Below are 21,467 nucleotides of genomic sequence, written 5' to 3' on the forward strand. Positions count from 1 at the left end.
CTTGAGAGAACTGAAATGGATGCACATTTTTGATTCAGTACGGAATGGCCTGAACGAATCTGATAGCAGCTTCGCGCAACTAGCGATCCTATAGGTAGCCTGTTAACACCCTTTGAACAATGCCCCTCATATGTATTTATCTAATCGTAATTGCATTTTACCACCCTGCGTGGTAGGTACATGCACGCATCTTGCAAGTTTTTATTTTATTTATCTTTCCCTGAATTGTAACATATTCTAGCATAATGGTGTTCTGTGCATTCAACATACACAGCGTGGTTACTCAGGCACCTTTTTGTAATTGTAAAATGATGTAACCATATGGTATCAGGGCCCGTATGTATACACTTTGAGAGCGACCGATAAATTCTTTTGAACAGTATTATATGCCGTTTCCAATATGGTATCATGTGTACACAAAAATGCGGAGTTTTTTACCACCGTGGGGCGGGTTCAGACACACCAATGTATCAATGTGCAACTAAATGTGACAAGCCCCCTGTCTGGGATAAGTTCATGTATACTATCTGATGAACGTCCACAAATTCTAGACCCTTCCTGCTTGCGCGGGCTTTTTTAAATTTATTAATTTGTTCATTCTTTTACAAGTGTTTTTGCTCGTAAGCAGTACTGGGTATTTAAATACTTTGTTGATCGAGTAATCACGGAGTGTTTCTGAGCGTCCTTCATTGCCTAGCAACTACACAGTCCGTTCACTGTGTCTGCACTCGACGTTATAAACGTAACCACGCCCCCTCGCAGCCACTTCCTGGTTACGCGAGTCGTCTGCAGTGAGTGCCTCGAGACCACGCCAGTGTTTTTGACCGATCAGGTAAACGAACCCCTCTAACCTGGGATCTTCATTATTAAATGGAATTCTGGATTTTCTCCAGTCTGTGGGAATGCACGCTGAGGCCACGCTCTGATTTATCTTTTCCAGCAACGCAGAATTAGTTTCTGAACACACGAGTGCTTCGCAAATGCCTCCTAGAGAACACGCCTGTAATTGATATTGACAAGGTAAAACGACGTTTCTGCCTTTGGCATTTCAGAATTTAATGCTAGTGCTCCAATCCTTGTGAATGCCTACTGAGGCCACCGGTCTCTTACTTAGCTTATGTATTTTCTCCAGTGATGCAGAGTAACCCTTTTTGAAAATTGCACGTGACGAATCACAAGGGACTGAAGGTACGAATTCCTTTTCCCCCCCTCCCGCCCCCTCCCCCTGCTCTTTGTAACACAACATGCCTTGATTGATCTTGTCTTGTAATCCTGGGGTCCGCTCATTTTTTCGTTTAGAATACCTGGCGTTGGCAACGACCTATGGTGAAGGCCACTGCTCCGCACCTCCCTTCCTTAAGGTAATAGCTCTTGTAATATGATAGTCCTCCCAAGATCACTGTATTTTTAATGTATTGCCCTGCGGCCCACGCACGCAGAGGTACTTGGGGAATAACTACCCTACTAAGCAGTTTTTCTATTTTCTTTTCACCCTAGGAGGTCTGCCCACCTCTCCAATGTCCTGATGAAGACCCGTTTGTAAGGGCTATTCAACCTACCGCTCAGGGTCGAAACGTAGACGTTTTTTCTTGATATGTACTCCTTTGGTTATATATGATTTATACAGCCCTATATAGGAGATACTGTTTATTCTGACTTTGGATTGTGATACGCTCCTTTGTACGTGGCTCCGAAATTAGGAGACCGGTGTATATGTGTATATATATATGTTGAAAACCTTTATTCAATGATGTATAATTGAATATTGATGCATTTTGTCACTATTTTCACTTTCATCCCTCACCTCACTTCCTACCCCTTTTGTATGTGGGCACACAAATGCTTATGAATTGCAAATGAACTTTTTACTATTTGCTTGAACCATTCATTGATTCTTTGGGTTACATTGTGAAATAAATACAGCGTAACCTCTGACTTATATGTTGGAATTTTCCTTTCTGAATAATACAATCAATGTATGAATAAGTGTCTGGCTGTCTGGGACCCCTCTTCCTTCATAATAACGTACTACCCAGGTCCCGATGACTATATGGGTTTGACCCTGTTTTTTACTAACGAAATAGTCCACTTGACATTGTCTTTTGCTTTGCTGCAACAAACTCGTATTGTTTCAACAAAGCAAAATTTTCCTTCCAGGGAATGCAAACTATGCCTGACTGTTCCGGGAAGGAAAATACAGTGACGGTCACTCTGCTCTGAAATCGGCTGGGAGACTTCTACTGTAATCTGGTGGTGCACTCGGGCGTGGTTCGTCGATTTGGGGGGGGGGGGCGTAGCCCCCCTGCCCGACACCGCCCGCAGCTCCCTCATGACAATAATGTCAATGAATCAACATGACGTCAGGCCGCCGGGCGGGCGTCATGTTGATTCATTGACATGATTGTACAGGCGGCAACACAAGTACGCATGCGTGGGGACGGAGGGTGAATTTTTACCCGTGCCCACGCATGCGCACTTGTGTTTTTGCGGCGTTGCGCATGCCCATCAGGAGCCCTAATGGCGTGCTGCGGGCGAGAGGGTACCTGTGCCCCTGGCGCCAGGATTGGCCAGGGGCGCTGTGAGCCTGTGATGTGTGGGCAGCAGAGCCCAGAGGTGGCGCGGACCGGGACCGGCAGCAAGGTAAGAATGTGTTTTTATTTTATTTTAAAGTGTTTGGTGCGAGCGTGCGTGAATGCATGAATGTTTGGTGGAGAGTGTTGTGAATGGATGTGTTTGTGTGTATGCGTGTGTGAATACATTTCTTTGAGTGTTGTGTAATGGGTGGGGGGGGTCGCTGAGTGGCCTGGGGCCCGCACTTGCAAATCAGTTTGCGCCACACCACTGTAAAATGTCACCAGCCGCCCCTGGGTGCACTCCTGGACAATATATCATCGAATTTGGGGACAACTGAAGAGTAGGCCCTGTGCACTCACCCACCAAGCTAGTACCCCCTCTGGCTTAAAACTTTTAGAACAATTAATACTAGAGCGTGGGGAGTAATGCTAAATTCTATGCATCTAAAAATACATTTCATGGAGCATGAAGATGCATTTATTCATCAATGATTAACAAGTTAAGGTCCTTAGCACAAAGAGAATTCATCAGATTGATACTCATCAAAATCAACATTGAATATTAATGTTAATTGATATTTTTGTTTACATTTATTTAATAAAAAATGTCTTTGACCGCTTTCGATACAGTTTTGACAAACTACTGTTTAGTTCATATGCGCACGTACATTGCACAATAAGACATTTAATACAGTTTATCTGCCTATCGAGGCCAGGCATTGTTAGACCTGTCAGCCTTAGGGTGGTCTCCCCTACATTTTTGCCCTTTTTGCCTCCCATTTTTACCTTACATTTCGTTGGGCTTAGGACTCTGGGCGCCTCACCACTGCTAAACAGTGCTGAGGTGCAGGTGCTCTTCCCTAAAACCTTGTGAGGCTGGCATATCTGCCACAAGCCACTGCTACCGCAGTAAGGTTTAATCCTCCATAGGCTAACATTGGGAACCTCCCCTTATGCGATAACTTCTGACAGGGACCTAATAAGTCTATCATGTTTGGTCTTGTTGGACTCGGGGCGGGGAACGCTTTCCAATGATATATAGGGTTTGGGCATTACTACGCTAGGGATCCCACTTTTATAAAGGGGACCTTTTCCTGCCTACACTTAGATTAGGCTGCAGACTCACCCCTCCCCTCTACATACTGGTAGCCTGCCTGGGTTGGGAGGTAGGAGTGGTGGTTCACACCTTCTTCCCTGGGATGAGCTGTGCTGGGCTGCCCACTGTAGCCTTAACGGCCTGTCTCTCGTCACTGTGACAGCTAGGTCAGGGAAGGCAGGGAACATACCAGAACTCCCTGGACTCTTCCAGAAGCCCCTGCCCCCAGACCCTTCCAGAGACTTCCACCACTTTTTAGCCCCTAGACTAAAAAGATATATAAGGGAGGGTCCTGGCCTCACATTCTTGTTACACTGCTGGACCTGGAAGAATCCCTGCTGGAGTCAGGACTGCTGCGCAGGAGGATTGCCACTGGGAAGGAGGCTGACTGCTCCAAGGAACTGCTGCCCCACAACCTGCTGAGCTGCCCTACTGTCTGCTGATCCTACCCTGCCAGAGGAGACTGAAGAAAACACCACCAGAGTGTCTCCACCATATTCACCAGAATTGCCTTTTTGGGACTGTACACTTTTTAACTTAAAGAGAACTACCTTTCTTTGGACACATCATTTTAAGGACTGCCTTTTGGGGAAAACAACTCTCATAAGGACTTGTCCCTGCACCTCTGTGCTTGCAATCAACTTCGCTGGCCCTGGGATCATCAACGACTGTGTCTGCAGCACTGGGCCTGGGAAGCCCTTTTCACCTGACACCCCTGGAATCACCATTGCCGCCCGGGGACCCTGGCTGCGCTACGAGGTACTGTGGAGGAGGAGCGCTGTGCTGTGACTAAAAGCACTGCTGCGAAAGAGCACTTTATGCCTTGGACCTTTGAGGTCTCAGAAGCGCTGTGTAGCGCCGTGAGGGAAAGCGCTGTGGCAACCAACATCACCGCTGCCAGCCCGGGCGCCCAACTGCACGGTGTTCTGAAGGTACTGTGTGGGAAAACGCTGCATCTACCAGCTGCACTGCCACCGGGCCAGTACCTGAAAGTGCTGTGAAACGCTGTGCGCGGGTGCCTGGCTCTTCCCGCTGACTGTATCTGAAATTGACCCCAACTACACCGCCGTGGGCCCAGGTGGAAGTGCACCAAAGTCGCCTTCGGAAGCACCAGCGGCGGCCAGGGAGACTCGGGAGGCCGTTGCCTGCCCCGCTGACGTCACCCCTGTGCCGCGCTGTCATTGACTCCCGACTCCGAGGATTCCCCCTCGCGTCATTGGAGGGCCGCCCGGGGATTGGTGGCTGTCTCAAGGACTTCCCCAAGTTCTGGCCGGGACAGGAAGAAGGAGCCTGTCTCGCTCCTCACCCAGCAGCAGCTAGCGGAGATCGAGTGAGGAGAGCCTGTGCCACGACCGCCCTCGCAGGTAACATTTCAGGGCTTTGCAGGTTACTGCGAGTGAGCGGGTTGCGGGAGGCTGGTTATCTTTAGTTGCGGGCCGGGCAGTCTATCGATCCGATTGGGGCATTTTAGCACTACCAGCTGCACTTCCTCTGCTTGGAGCGTTATTTCTTTTCGAGGCGCACATATAAGGCTACCAGAGAACTTTGGCCGTAAGAACGTTCCTACAGTGAATGTTGGCCATCAGAGCCTACCTAAAGTGAACTTTTTGCCATAAGAGCATTCCGGAAGTGAATTGGGTACTATAAGAGAACACTTGGGGACAGTACAAGGAAGAGCATGCAATGTGCCATTTGGATTAATCTTTACTAATGATCTTGCCTGAACCCTGGATTTATTTTACTATTGAACTTGCCTAGGAACTGGGTTTACTCTGATCCTACCTGGGACTGGATTGACTGGATTATTGATCTTACCAATAGTGGACCTTGCATAAATCTGAGATAAAGCTAATTTATATTTTTGTAAACAACTGGTGTGGTGTCCTTTTGTGAGTGTTTTTACTGTGTCCTTGTTGCTGCGTGTTGCACAAATACTTTACACATTACCTCTGAAGTTACGCCTTTGCTGCTATGTGCCAAGCTACCAGGTCGGAAGCGGTGGTCCCTACTTGGACTAGGGTGCATACCCCTGCCAACTAGAGACCCCGGTTCTAACATTGGTGATCGAGCGGTGGGATCGGACTTGTGCTTGTGTAACACCACGCAGCGACGCAGTGTACACCGCAACCCTACACCTGACTCTGCTGAATTTTTCTCTACCCTCTCCAATTGGCATTTTTTAATTTTTTTAAAAATTCTCCCTGACTGGCTGCTCTTTTTAAAAGTCCTTTTGCCTAAGTCCTATTTGGTTCTCTCTACAAACGTCTGAGGCCCTACCTAGCAATATGGAATTCGAGCTGGCCAATCTGGAAGTTTACACAGTGGCACAACTCAAGGAATTCTGCGAGGAGAAAGGGGTGCCCTTCAAGCGAAGCGCCAAGAAGGCAGAGCTTCAGAAAGCCTTGAGAGCATGGGTAACAGCCCACCCAGAAGGAGATGGGGACGGGCAAGGACCAGAGCACGACGCAACAGGACACCTTGACCTACTGCACTTGGCGGGAAATGGTAATTTGTTACCAGGTATAAGGGTACCTTCCAGGGCAGGCAGTAGTGTGTCAGTGAAGAGCCTGTCCTTAGAGGACCTGGAGTACAGGAGAGAGGAGAGACAGCTCAGGTTGGAGCTTGCCAAGCTGGAGAAAGAGCGGGAAAGAGAAAGGTGGGCCATGGAGCAGGATCGCGAGAACACACGACTGGCTATGCGGGAAAAAGAACTTGCCCATGAGCTCAGCCTGAAGGAACTGGAAATCCGGGCCCTAGAAGTAGGGGCCAACAGTAACCCTGGGCGTAGTGGGGCTCCGCGGAGCTACACGAAATGGGCGCAAAACTACGCCCACCCGCGCACTCCGCGTAGCCCCACTCCGCGCCGCCCGCCTCCCTCCCGCCCTCCCTAAATACTGAAATAAAAGGATAGAAAGCGTTTAAAAACACTTACCTTGTCTGCCGCGTCCCCGGGGCTCCCTCTCGTCGTCCCGCGATTCGCGCCGCCACCGATTCGGATACTAATGCGCATGCGCGGGCGCCCGCGCATGCGCATTCCTCATGAGAAATGCGCATGCGCGGCCGCCCGCGCATGCGCATCAGTATCCGAAATGGCGGCGTGAATCCAGGGACGGCGAGAGGGAGCCCCGGGGACGCGGCGGACAAGGTAAGTGTTTTTAAAAGCTTTCTATCCTTTAATTTCAGTATTTAGGGAGGGCGGGAGGGAGGCGGTGGCGGCCGGCTACGCACCGTCTGCGGAGCGCGCGTAGTGCCGCCTGGCTACGCCCGCTACGCAAAATGCGTAGGAGACGGCACTACGTGCACTCCGTGCATGGAGCGTAGCTGGCCGCCCACCCTTAGCCAACAGCAACAAGAATGGTGGCAGCGTACCTATGGAAGCTTCACGTGAGTCCAGGGTCTTATGCCTAAAGATGTGATGGCCAGTTTTAAGGTGGGGGATAATATTGATAAGTGGTTAGCCGCCTATGAGGTGTCTTTAAGAGCCCATGGGGTCCCAGAGAGTTATTGGGGGGGGGGGTTTGTATAAGTACCTACCTCCAGATGTTAGGGACACCCTCCTTTACCTAGAGAAGGAAGACCAGACTAACTATTCTGTCATGAAAGCTGCATTGCTTCAGAGGTTCGGTCTTACCCCTGAGAGGTATAGGCAGAGGTTTAGGAATAGCCACAAACTTCCCACACAGAACTGGGTAGACTTCCTGGACTACGCTAGTAAAGCTTTAGATGGTTGGGTGCGGGGCAGCAATGTGCATGACTATGAAGGGTTGTATGACTTGTTTTTAAGAGAGCACCTTCTAGAGAAATGTTTTCCAGAGCTGCGCCAACACCTGGTTGACCGCAAGTTGACCAATCCTAGGAAGCTTGCGGAGGAAGCGGACACCAGGGTCAGTACCAGGGTGTCCAACAAGGGTTCTGGGGGGGACTCCCAAAGGTGTGGTCAGGGTTCCCACCAGAGGAAAGAGGGGGGAGACAAAAAGAAAGAGTTCTCCAAAGGCCCCCAAAATAATTCACAAGGGAAAGGGTCTGGGTCCCAGCCCCAATCTGGCCACCAGAAGCCCACTTATTCCTGACAAAGGTCAGCAGCCCAGAATTGTCAGTTGCTACGAGTGTGGTGAACTTGGACACTACAAGGGGGATCCCAAGTGTCGCAAGAGAGCACCACAGCCCACTGGAGGTAAAAACCCCGGGGTGGCTAGTGTAGCGCTTGGGGAGGAGCTGTCCCTAGATGATGGGAGTGAGGGGGCAGGGCTTGTCCTAGTGTCTCTGGGAGACAGTGAGATGGTTCCTAAGGTCCATGTGCCCTAAAATACTACCAAGTATAGGCAGAGGGTCACCCTCAATGGTCGGGGGTGGAGGCCCTGAGGGACACAGGTGCCAGCATGACTATGGTAAGGAGTCAGCTGGTGTCCCCAGAGCAAATAATTCCCGATGCAGTCCATCCAGTTGTGATGGCTGACAACAGGGGGGGTCACTATCCCATAGCACAGGTTCCATTTGAGTGGGGAGGGGTTTCAGGCCTTTTAAGAGTTGCTGTGAGCCCTTCCATGCCAGTGGACTGTCTGTTAGGGAATGACCTAGAGCATACTGCCTGGAAGGAGGTAGAGCTCAAAGCACATGTGGAGATGCTGGGGTTGCCGGAGTGGATTTGTGCTACCACACGGTCTATGGCTGCCCGGAAAGGGAATCAGCCAGGGCTGGAGCCTGGAAAAATGGCCCAGCCAGCTGCTAAGAAGGGAGGAGCCCGAGGGCGTGGGAAGCCCGCCCCGGGGCAGTCACCCCGTGAGATGGATGGGGCACCTGAGGAGGTCGCACCGGAGTCCACGGAGGGGGACGTTGCTCCCTTGGGGGACCTACCTACCCCTGCAGGGTGGCAGGTGGAAGGAGGGCCCACCAGGGAGGAGTTTTGCCGGGCACAGAAGGAGTGTCCTACCCTTGAGGGCATGAGGCGACAGGCCGAAGCCCAAGCAGCAGGCAATGCCTCCGTAAAGTATCATATTTACTGGGAGGATGGGCTCCTTTACAGTGAGCCCAAGGCTCCTGTGCATGGGTCATCAAGGGCCTTAGTGGTCCCCCAGTGCTACAGGGCCTTTCTTTTGGAATTGGCTCATGAGATCCCATTGGCAGGACACTTGGGCCAAGACAAGACCTTTGCTAGGCTTGTCCCACATTTTTATTGGCCGCAGATGAGGATCTCCTCAGATACATTCTGCAGGACCTGTCTGACCTGCCAAGCTAGTGGGAAAACAGGGGGTAAGCTGAAGGCTCCCCTGGAACCACTACCTGTCGTGAGCACCCCCTTTGAGAGGGTGGGCATCGACATTGTTGGGCCGATGGATCCACCGACTTCTTCTGGTCACAGGTTTATCCTGGTTCTGGTGGACCACGCCACCCGGTACCCAGAGGCTATTCCTCTGAGAACCATCACTGCACCTGCAGTGGCACGGGCCCTGATGGGGATTTTTACCAGAGTGGTTTTTCCCAAAGAGGTGGTGTCCCACAGGGGTACCAATTTTATGTCTGCCTACATGCAAGCCATGTGGAAGGAGTGTGGGGTTACTTATAAGTTCTCCACCCCTTACCACCCACAGACCAATGCTCACTTGGAGAGATTTAACAAGACCCTAAAGGGCATGATCAGGAGTCTGCCTGAGGGCCTGAGGAAAAAGTGGGACATCCTCTTGCCCTGTTTGCTGTTTTCCTACAGGGAGGTACCGCAGAAGGGGGTGGGTTTCAGCCCCTTTGAGCTCTTGTACGGTCACCCTGTTAGGGGACCTGTCAGTTTAGTGAAGGATGGGTGGGAGAAGACTCCAAGGAGGCTTCCCCAGGATGTAGTGAGCTACATGCTGGCCTTCCGTAGCCAAATGGCTAAGTTGTGGAAACAAGCTTCTGACAACTTAGAGGCCAGCCAGGCGGTAATGAAGGAATGGTACGACCAGAACTCTCACCCTGTGGAGCTAGAACCTGGACAGAAGGTGTGGGTCATGGAGCCTGGGGAGCTTAGTGCCCTCCAGGATCGCTGGACTGGCCCTTATGAGATATTGGAAAAGAAGGGTAAGGCCACTTGGACCTTAAGACCCCCAGGCAGCCCCACAGGGTGCTACACACCAACCGCCTCAAACCCAACATGAGAGGTCTGAGCTCACCTTACTGATGGTGACTGATGGGGCAGAGGAAGAGGAAAGTGAACCTCTCCCGGACCTCTTTGCTTCCAAAGAGAAGGATGGATCGGTGGAGGGAGTGGTCCTCTCCCCATCCTTGACTCCTGAGCAACAGAGGGACTGCCGCCAGGTCCTGGGGCAGTTCTCCTCAGTGTTCTCCCTTATCCCTGGGATTACCCACCTGTGTACCCATGATGTGGACACAGGAGACAGCCCCCCTGTCAAGTCCAAATCTTACAGGCTGTCAGATAAGGTGAAGGCCAGCATCCAGAGTGAAGTCACTAAGATGCTGGAGTTGGGGGTGATAGAGCCCTCCAACAGCCCTTGGTCCAGTCCGGTGGTTCTGGTACCAAAAGCTGCCCCACCGGGCACCACACCAGAACTTAGGTTCTGTGTGGATTACAGGGGACTGAACTCTTTGACCAAGACTGATGCTCATCCTATCCCTAGCGGGATGAGCTCATTGACCGACTAGGGGCTGCCCGATACCTGAGTACTTTTGACCTCACGTCGGGGTGCTTGCAGATCGCCCTAACAGATGGAGCTAAGGAGAGGTCCGCCTTTTCCACCCCAGAGGGCCACTACCAGTTCAGAGTGATGCCCTTTGGATTGAAAAATTCTCCTGCCACCTTCCAGCGGCTGGTGAACCGGGTCCTCTCCGGTTTAGAGGCCTTCTCTGCTGCCTACCTGGACGACATAGCTGTCTTCAGTAGCAGCTGGGAGGACCATCTGGGTCACCTCCAGGAAGTGCTTCAGGCTCTGCAGCAGGCAGGCCTGACTATCAAAGCTAGCAAATGCCAGATAGGGCAGGGGTTGGTAGTCTACCTAGGACACTTGGTGGGCGGGGGCAAGGTGCAACCCCTACAGGCCAAGATAGAAACCATCCTGGCCTGGGAGCCTCCCAAAACACAGACTGAGGTCAAGGCATTCCTGGGCCTCACAGGTTACTACCGCAGATTTGTCAAGGGCTATGGCACCATTGTCGCCCCCTTGACTGAGCTAACCTCTAAGAAATACCCTAGGAAAGTGAACTGGACAGAGGCTTGCCAAAAAGCTTTTGACTCTCTAAAGCAGGCCATGTGCACCGCTACTGTGCTCAGGGCCCCTGACTTCTCCAAAGAGTTCATTGTCCAAACGGACGCCTCAGAGCATGGCATAGGGGCGGTACTTTCGCAACTCAATGAGGAGGGAAGGGACCAACCAGTAGCCTTCATCTCCAGGAGGCTGCTCCCCCGAGAATAGCGGTGGAGTGCGATAGAGAGAGAAGCCTTCGCGGTGGTCTGGGCTGTAAAGAAGCTGAGGCCATACTTGTTTGGCTCCCACTTCCTGATTCAGACTGACCACCGGCCCCTCAGGTGGCTCATGCAAATGAGGGGCGAGAATCCCAAATTGTTGAGGTGGTCCATTTCTCTACAGGGGATGGACTTCAGGGTGGAACACAGACCCGGAGTAGACCACGCCAATGCTGACGGTCTCTCTCGGTTTTTCCGCCTTAGTGATGAGAACTTCCTGGAGGTTGGGTAGTTCTCCCCACTTTCAGCTGGGGGGGACACGTGTTAGACCTGTCAGCCTTAGGGTGGTCTCCCCTACATCTACCAGCTGCACTGCCGCCGGGCCGGTACCTGAAAGTGCTGTGAAACGCTGTGCGCGGGTGCCTGGCTCTTCCCGCTGACTGTATCTGAAATTGACCCCAACTGCACCGCAGTGGGCCCGGGTGGAAGTGCACCAAAGTCGCCTTCGGAAGCACCGGCGGCGACCAGGGAGACTCGGGAGGCCGTTGCCTGCCCCGCTGACGTCACCCCTGTGCCGCGCTGTCATTGGCTCCCGACTCAGAGGATTCCCCCTCGCGTCATTGGAGGGCCGCGCGGGGATTGGTGGCTGTCTCGAGGACTTCCCCAAGTTCTGGCTGGGACAGGAAGAAGGAGCCTGTCTCGCCCCTCACCCAGCAGCAGCTAGCGGAGATCGAGTGAGGAGAGCCTGTGCCACAACCGCCCTTGCAGGTAACATTTCAGGGCTTTGCAGGTTACTGCGAGTGAGCGGGTTGCGGGAGGCTGGTTATCTTTAGTTGCGGGCCGGGCAGGTTATCGATCCGATAGGGGCATTTTAGCACTACCAGCTGCACTTCCTCTGCTGGGAGCGTTATTTCTTTGCGAGGCGCACATATAAGGCTACCAGAGAACTTTGGCCGTAAGAACGTTCCTACAGTGAATGTTGGCCATCAGAGCCTACCTAAAGTGAACTTTTTGCCATAAGAGCATTCCGGAAGTGAATTGAGTACTATAAGAGAACACTTGGGGACAGTACAGAGAAGAGCATGCAATGTGCCATTTGGATTAATCTTTACTAATGATCTTGCCTGAACCCTGGATTTATTTTACTATTGAACTTGCCTAGGAACTGGGTTTACTCTTATCCTACCTGGGACTGGATTGACTGAATTATTGATCTTACCAATAGTGGACCTTGCATAAATCTGAGATAAAGCTAATTTATATTTTTATAAACAACTGGTGTGGTGTCCTTTTGTGAGTGTTTTTACTGTGTCCTTGTTGCTGCGTGTTGAACAAATACTTTACACATTGCCTCTGAAGTTACGCCTTTGCTGCTCTGCGCCAAGCTACCAGGTCGGAAGCGGTGGTCCCTACTTGGACTAGGGTGCATACCCCTGCCAACTAGAGACCCCGGTTCTAACAGGCATGCTCTACTTGTGTGCGCCTTGCGTAATATGTATCATGTGCGTCAATGTTTTAGTGAACAGGGAATACAAAAAACTGGGATAGATTGGTGCTGTATCACATGGTGTGCGTGATGCTCCTTACCCGGTTCAGCTCCCCGTTGTCTCCTTCGCAGTGTGCACTGTGATTATATACACTTCTCTGCTATCTGCTTGGGATATGAGATTCCAGCTGCAACTGATTAGACAGACAAAAAGTGACCAGGCTATGTACGTTAGGCACACAAGTCATCTTGCCAGAGGCCTCCGAAGGTCTAGCAGTATCATGTCCCACACCTCCGCCATCGGGAGCGCCCGCAAACCCAGCACATCCTCTCAGCGCAATGCCACACTCTCTGCCTGCAGCCAGGAGGGGGGCAAGGTGGGGCGCTTGCCCCCCCCTGGGTCCAGGCCCGGTTCTAGAGGATGGGCCCACATACCTGGGCCGACTTTCCTGCTGGGTCGATACCTGAAAGGTTGCTACAGCCCGAGTGTGAGTCCCAGCAGGTCACAGAGTCAGCCGTTCCCATTGTCATGGGCAGAATGACAATGGGCCGGCAGAGGAGACACAGCATGGAGCATCTCCTCCCATCCAGAGCGTTCCTATGCTTTTGTGAGCATAAGGGTCCGGTGGTAGCACTTTTAAGCGATCGATGCCATGAGTTGAGCCGGGACTGCACCCCTCCTGCCTGGGTGAAAAAGGGCTGTGATTTGGGGCTGCATGTAGCCAAGCTGCTTCGTAGCAATATTCCCTAAATGCACATCACTATTCCAACAAGCTGCCCACCTACTCTACTACAGGTCGACGAGATTACCCTCCAGCAGATCTTCCAGTTGATGATAAAGCCGGACATCCCAGATAACGGAATGCAGAATTTTGCCACGGCACCATCGTACCGCCCAGCACCATTTCCGGATCAGGGGTCGCTGTGACAAAGGGATACAAGCATGATTTCTCCCACTTTACTCTCAGCCCGGACAATGAGGCAAACTTCTGCAGTGCCTCTTCTACCGCAAAGCATGGCCCGCTCATCCCGCAGGCAGATCAATAAGTCGTTGGCGTACAGGGGAACTGCGCGCATGCTGTTACCCAGGGGGATACACCACTCCATGCCAGTGGCTCGATGGTGAGCGAGAATAGCAATGGGGAGAGCGGTCATCCCTGCAAGGTTCCACGCTCATTCGGAATCGCCGGGGGCACACAGGGGCCTGTTTTGATTTTTGCTGTGGGCTGCGCGTATAACAACTTAATCAGACCTAAGAATTTTTCCCCTAGCCCATATCTGCCAGGGGTCGCGAATAACAATTCCTATTCCAGGGTGTCAAACGCTTTCTCCAGGTCAAGAACTAAGCAACCTGCATGCACCAAATGCTCACTGGAGTAATGGGCAACTCGGAAAAAGCAGCATATATTCACCGAAGTGCAGTGAGCAGGCACAACGCCATTTTTGTCTGTGTGCTCTAACTGCGGTACCAGGGGAGTCAGTCTGCACACCAGCATCTTGGCCAACACCTTGTAATCCGTATTTAAGAGCCCCAGAGGTCGGTAAGAGCCTAACAGCTCCAGGTCCCTTTCTGGCTAGGGAAACGAGACCAGCAACGACTCACGAAGCGACTTCGGGAGGACAGATGACTCCTGTACACTGTGGTACATTGACAGCAGACGCGGGGCCAGGATCGTCGGATACGCCTTTATAGTACTTGGAAGGAAAGCCATCAGGGCTGGGAGCCTTACTGGTTGCGATTGCCTGTATGGCTGCCTGTGACCAGCTCCTCTAGTTCTGCCCGATGCTCTGCCGATACTGTAGGTAGCGGCAGCAGAATCAAATAAGATTCCAGGTCTATGGGCGCTACCTGTATGACTGATTTGTACAGTTTGGCGTAATGAGCTGTGAACTCACCATGCACCTCATGCTGACTAGTCAATAGATGTACTGATGCTGAGCGCAACCCAAGAATCGTAGATTGCGCTCCCTGATCAGTCTCGCCAGCAGCCTACCTGCTCTATCCACTGATAGAGCAGGTAGGCTGCTCTATCAGTGGATAAAGCAGGTAGGCGTTGCAGCGTTATGATTGGCTCAGGGGAGCCTAGGTGCCTACCAATCACAATGCTGCATTGCAGCGTTGTGGTTAGCGGTGGGGAGCCTGTGTGCTTCCCAGTCTCTGAAAAGGCTCACTCAACGAGGGAGAGACGCGACAATGGAGAAATGGGGGCGTGATCAGGTAAGTGATTTTTTGGGGGATTCAAAACCACCCCCCGCCCCGCCACCCCGTACCTTACTGGCCCCCACTGCAGATCAATGCAATACATTAGTTGCATTCTTCACAGACTTTGAATGGAATAAGATGGATAAATACATCTGACAACTCTGAAAACAAAACAAGTTTACAAATCTTTTGCATCACTCAGCATAGCAAGAATTCTACCTACTACTTTTGTAACACCTACTTCGCTTAAAGCTACAGAGTCACTTCATTGTTAACCTCGGTATTCCCTAGCCACTCCTCTCAGTCGCAATCAATTAATGTGACATTCAAGAACAGATCTCTGTAACTGAGCACAATAGTCCTCGAAGAAGCAAAACACAGTAGGGATGCTTACTTGAGAGTGACTTTGTTCTTCTCCAATCAAAACTATCCTTTCAATTTGGAGCTTGGTGAGTTGAATACTCTAGCACAAAAATAACAGGTATACTGTCTACTCTATTAAAAGTGCATTATATCCTATGGCATTTGTAATACGATGGATGGAATATCCATCCCATTTGTGATGGCGTATCCCATCCGCCAAACTCTAAATCAGGCACTAAGGTAGTTTTGGAGTGGTTGCCTCTGAGAGTGCAATGGTACAAAGTGGCCATTTTTAGGGACATTGTTTTCTTTATGAATGACAACACCCTGCCATGTTTAGCCATGTGTATGATCGCCAAAACGCAACACTGACATTCCCTGTACTCACCGCTAGAAGAAGATTGATCCATTTGTTACGCTGACAACTTAAGCAGTACTTTGATTTTTCACAGCTCCCATGACTAAGCGAGGTACGGTGAGTAGTGTAACTTACTGACTGTCATGGTGAACTCTTCTTCTGCAGAAATGTTTTGCCATACAACCCTGTCAACAACTAAACCTCTAGAGTCGTTCATCATTGAGAGATTTTTGAGAGGTACCAAAATAAGCACCTAGCTTGAAAGTCTGGGCATCCATTTTCAGGTGCATTTTGGGATCTATGCATTTTGAATTCAAGGAACCAACATTAAAGGAACATGAACTTAGTTGCTACTGCAGAGACTGCACGACTTAAGATAGTACAGCAGCTTAGTCAACGTTATGAAACTGAACTCTCTGAAGGCACATCTAGAACTCCATCAAATGCAAGGCTGATTAGCATCACTAAAAGGGCAAGGCTCTGCATGTGTCTATCTCTTCTCTCTGAGTACCTCTTTCATCATTTGTTCAGCGCTCTCTCGTTCTCTAGCTTTGCATTGTCTCCCTCCCTCTCCATTTTCTCTCTCGCATGAGTGTGCATTCGTTTATCTGATGCCACTCACCAGGCACAAGCACGCAACGAGCTTTCACATTTGCGGAACAACTATATTTAAATCGAGCATTTAATGATGCACATTTTTAATTATAATTTATTGGCTTCTCATTCGAAGTGTTTAAATCCCAGAGATTGGATGGGAGATCAGAGACGCTGAATCTGTTGCTATGAGATTTGCCTCAGTAACAACTCTGATGCCACTCGCTTCTCAGAATCAAAACTGATTCTGCACAGTGCGTGGTCAACTGCTGGCCTCGAACATTGTTATTTAAAATTCACCTCAGTATAAATAAATAATGACATTTCCAAGGCTGCTGGCCCAGCAGAACAGAATTAATATGAATTAACAGAATGAACATGAATTTAAGCCAGGGGGGTAGATTTTGACCAAAAGAAACGTGGCCTGTCACTCCCTCTAACCTACCCCGAATGGAATTGCTGGTTCAAGGGTCTGTCTGGAAATAGCAACACCCCCCTTAATCCCAGCCCGTCTCTGAGTTTCAAGCAACTGGTTAGGACCAATGGGCTAGAGGCCGAGAGTTTGATAATGGGCTTAACAGATGAATAGTTTTTTGAGTAATGTAAGCGATAATTCAAGTCTTATATTTATAGATTTTTAATAAGAGACAATTGTTTCAAAAGGGTTAATCGTTACAGACAATAGCATCATTAGTAATACAGTGTTTCATTTATTGTACGAACTAACAAACAATGATAGCAACATGTATATTAATGAGTCAACTAAATGATGCATGTTTGTTAAAATATCCACTCTCTAAACGAGGCTATTTTTTTGCCACCCATCGACTTTAGTTTGGTTCCATTTATCTGAGAAAGTTTGACTATTAGTTTGCAATGGAGTTCTTTTACGAGTATCCCAAAAACTGCCATCAACAAGTGGCTCGATTGGAGGGTGACTACACTAACGGGGGGGCCCTGATGGCACAACAGAACAACGTATAAGTGAATTCTATTCAGGCAACTGCTGCCATGACCACTAGAATCCCTAACACCGACATAAAACTCATCACATTTAGGGGCCTATTACGATTGCGGAATTCCAGCATTCTCGGGCTGGCGGAAGCCACCGCCGACCCGGAGGATGCAGGAAATCCGCCACGGAGGCTTGAAAGACCCATCGCCAAATTAGGATGGCTGGTGGGTCTTGCAATCTTACTATAACACAAAGGGTCTCTGGTATAATATCCAGAGATCCGGGGGGTTTTAAGAGGAAAAATGGAGTATATCCTCCTTACAATTATCTTAACACAACAAAATACTCCAAAAATTACTAGGCCTGAGAATGGTTTCTAGGTAGTATAACACACGAGGAACTTAGGCCTTGTGTGTGGTAGTGGGGGCTGAATGACTGATCACTAGTGGTGTGTTGGACTTGCTAGTCATGTCCACTTGTATGGAGGGAAAACACTAGTTCTTTTTAGTTACCCTCACACACGCTAGTGGTGTCATGCTTCATCATTGCGTCACCCCGACTCCTAAAAGTCGAGGTGGGCTCAACCACAGTGTTGGGTAGCTCTTTGAGAGATGAAGGATGGGGAATTATAAGATAAAATACCTCAATCAGACCCCTGGTTTCCCTTTATTCGTGGGTATGGTTGGGTCATTAAAAAATATTTAAAAGTGGGTCTTATTTGGATTTTAATGGTCCTATGACCCTAGTGCCGACATGTTTCAGTCATACAGATGGCCATAAAGGTCCAGGACTTTCTTCAGGGCTGGGAACAAACCCCCTCTATGTGTGTGGAGTATATATGAAGGGGAGTCCCTATCCTACCAATGTAGCGAGGGAAGAGTAGCTTCTCCTCGTGTATGCTTCAAATTATCTCTGTGATGCCAGGCTCCATCTGTGGAAAAATATATTATCAGATGCTGTTATAGACTCGATCTTATATCCTATAAGTGCTCAATCTATAAAGCTGCATGCTTGACGTCCTGTGTGCATGCTGTGACAGAGGAGAAATTGTGTCCCCACTCAGTGTCACTCATTCTCATATGTGGTAACACTTGTTTTTTAAGTGACACCCGATGTCAGTGCCAAGTTCTACCCTCTAAACTTAGTTAAGTAGACGGGGTAGCCAGAGGTATTAAATAAAACCAAAGAAAAACGGTCTCCATTGCAGGTTTAAAACAACATATTGATATGTATTCAGAAACAGTGTAGTTCATTCATACATGCATTCATTCAAATGTGCCATACACGCATTAGTATCCTTATTCGCACTTACCCAATTAGGAGGGCTTTGGGCTTTCTCGACGGACCGAGAGATGCTGGTGAGAGGTCCTAATGTAGTCATAAGTAAAAAGGGACCAGAGTTATTACACTATGGGGAAGTTTCTATATGTGCTAACGAGCCCAAAATATAGAGAAGGTGGCGAGGGCGCTCGCGTCACCATACGGATGGGGCTGCATTCCGATGGCTGTTTTTGCTTACTCAGATTATGAGTTCTCCCTTCCTTTCATTATATGGCGGTCTCGGTCCCCGGCTTGTTCTGAATCGACAGCCGAGGGGGATGCGTGAATGTGCATGTGTATAGGAGAAACCGGAAAGCCGCGTCTGAATGACTCGGCGACCGGAAATTCCGCCCACCCAGATCGTCAGGATCATGGGATTTGTAGTCTATTAGCGGAATCAGTGACGAGACTTCTCGGGTTACGGAGAGCTTTAAGGCAGGTCTATAGTATGGACATAAGTTATGAATGTTATAGACTGTCTGTGTATTGACATGTCCTCTCGTGGTTATACAAAGAATAACACAGGGTGCATTCAGGTGCACCCCAATGTAACGTGTCGAAGTCAGCGCTTTTATAAGTCTATTCTGCCAGAGTATTTTTTAAGAGAATTGCAGACGATTACAAGACTCAACTGGGACATGCAGTGTCTATATGTATCCTTCTAGTGGTGGTACACACACTCGATATGGTTTTTTAAGGCAAGGTGATTAAAATAATATTTAAAGCAGTTTCTATATGGAATTTTTGGCCAGAGGTGGCCAATTTATTATGTATACCAACTTGTATTCATGAGGTCAGCTAGTTCTACTTCTTCAATTGTCCCCAGGGTATGAATTGCAGAGGATTACAAGACTCAACTGGGACATGTAGTGTCTATACGTATTCCTCTAGTGCTGGTACACACACACACACAATATGTTTTTTTAAGGCAAGGTGATTAAAATCATATTTAAAGTAGTTCTTATATGGTATTTTTGGCCAGAAGTGGCCAATTTTTTTATGCCTACCAACTTATATTCACGAGGTCAGCTAGTTCTACTTCTTCAGTTGTCCCCAGGGTATGGAATCATTCAATCCAGTCTGATGAGTTTTTAGACGGTAGACCCATCGTTGTTCTTTTTCCAATAGTACTTTCTGTAAATTGTTCTCAGCTTTAACCTTTTCAATGGTAGTCCATCTGATATCAGTGTCTTTATGTTTCATTTCCATATAATGGGCTGTCTGTTTTGTAGCTGTTATTGCTCTCCTGATGGTGCTTCTGTGTTCACTTATGCGGGTCTTAATTTTTCGTGACGTCATACCTACATATGATAGTTGGCAAGGGCATTTTATGAGGTATATAACCGCCTCCGTGTTACAATTCGTGTGGGACCTTTGTTCCCTCGGAGTAGTTAGACCCAGATCTAGGTGTGATGTGTGTTCAGTGAACTCGCATGCTATGCACATTCCACAAGGGAAGTGTCCCATCACTGGTTGTGTATTCCAGAGGGTGGTTTGGGTGTTAATTTTTGGTTGAAAGCTGTTCGTGTGTACCAATGAGTCTTTTAGACATTTGTTCTTTTTGAAGGAGAATAGGTTTTTCAAACTTGAGTTGGTTCGAGGTCAGTATATTCCATTTCTTGTTTATAATTTTCTTGATTTGATTGGAAGCTGAATTGAATGTAGTCACGCAAATCAGTTGTTGGGGTTCTGGTCTTTCGTGCGTTTCATGGAGAGATTCCCTTGGTGTATTGCGTGCTCTCTTTTTGGCATTTACAATGATTTTTCAATGGATATTTTTTCTCCTTAAGTTTATTTGACAGTATTTTGGCTTCTTTTGTGAAATCTTGAACATCCGAGCAGTTCCTACGAATACGTAGGAACTGTCCCACCGGTAGATTTTCACACAATGTGCGGGGATGAGCACTGTCAAACCACAACAGGCTGTTTTTGTCTGTGGGTTTTGTATAGAAGGAACTGTATAAAATTCCATTGTCAGCATTGATATTAATGTCTAAAAATGGAACCGTCTTGCAATCTGTCTGCCGCTTTTCCGCCGCGGTCGCCTTCCGACCGCGGCGGAAAAGCATTAACATGGCTGGCGGTGTCTATCAGACACCGCCAGCCATACTAGGATGGAGTAGAAAGTATGCTTTTCCACGGCAGCTTTTCCACCGTGGAAAAGCATACGGACCTTCACTTCGGGGGCCCGTTGCGGGCCCCCTGGGTGAAGGGGGGTGGGGGGTGCACATGGGGGGTACCTATGGTACACCCCTGCATTTGCGTGCACAAAGCGGCAGGCACCGCTCGTTGCCTGCCGCTTTGTGCACGCAAATGCAGTGAATGCATTTTTAACATTGCGGCAATGTTAAAGATAGAGGATGTGACCGCCACCCTGGCGGTCACACCCTAATCTGCACGGAGGGACCGCCACTGCCCCTGCGGACGGTTCCTCCAACTCTATGGTGGCGGACGGACTCAGGTCCGTCCGCCATCATAATCGGCCCTTAAATGTCCGGAGTATGCACACGGCGAGCAAATGTAATGCAGTATTTGTCTATATAAAGAGGCAGCAAGCGCACATAGCCCTCCTACAGGAGACACATCTGACAGCGACAGAGGTAGAACGCCTGCATAAAAAATGAAGGGGTACCATTTGCGCCACAGCGTACTCAGTTTTCGCCAGGGGGACCCTGGTCTGGATTCGACCTGGAACTCCTTTTAAGGAGCAGGCGTGGGTAGTGGATAAGGAGGTGCGATATGCTGTGGTAGAGGGATTATTAGAAGGACAACCCATACCGATATGGAGTATATACGCACCCAATGTAGACCAAGCCCCATTCTGGAGTCGCCTCACTGGAATGTTAACCCATCACACGCTAACCCCGCGGATAGTCGGCAGTGATTACAATTGCACCCTGGACACTAGGCAAGACAGATCCCATCCCCCACCTGCGCATTTACCAGCTCATAAGCAAACAGAACTTTTCAATATATGAGTGAAACACTGGGCATTGACAGATGCGTGGCGAGCACGAAACTCTACCACCAAACTGTACTCTTTCCACTCCATTCCACATAACCTATGAGTACACCTAGATAGATTTGTATGCTCCACTACCCTACTCTCAAAAGTGCAACACACAGATT

This window comes from Lissotriton helveticus, chromosome 10 (assembly GCF_964261635.1).
Source record: "Lissotriton helveticus chromosome 10, aLisHel1.1, whole genome shotgun sequence".
Lineage (NCBI taxonomy): Eukaryota > Metazoa > Chordata > Amphibia > Caudata > Salamandridae > Lissotriton > Lissotriton helveticus.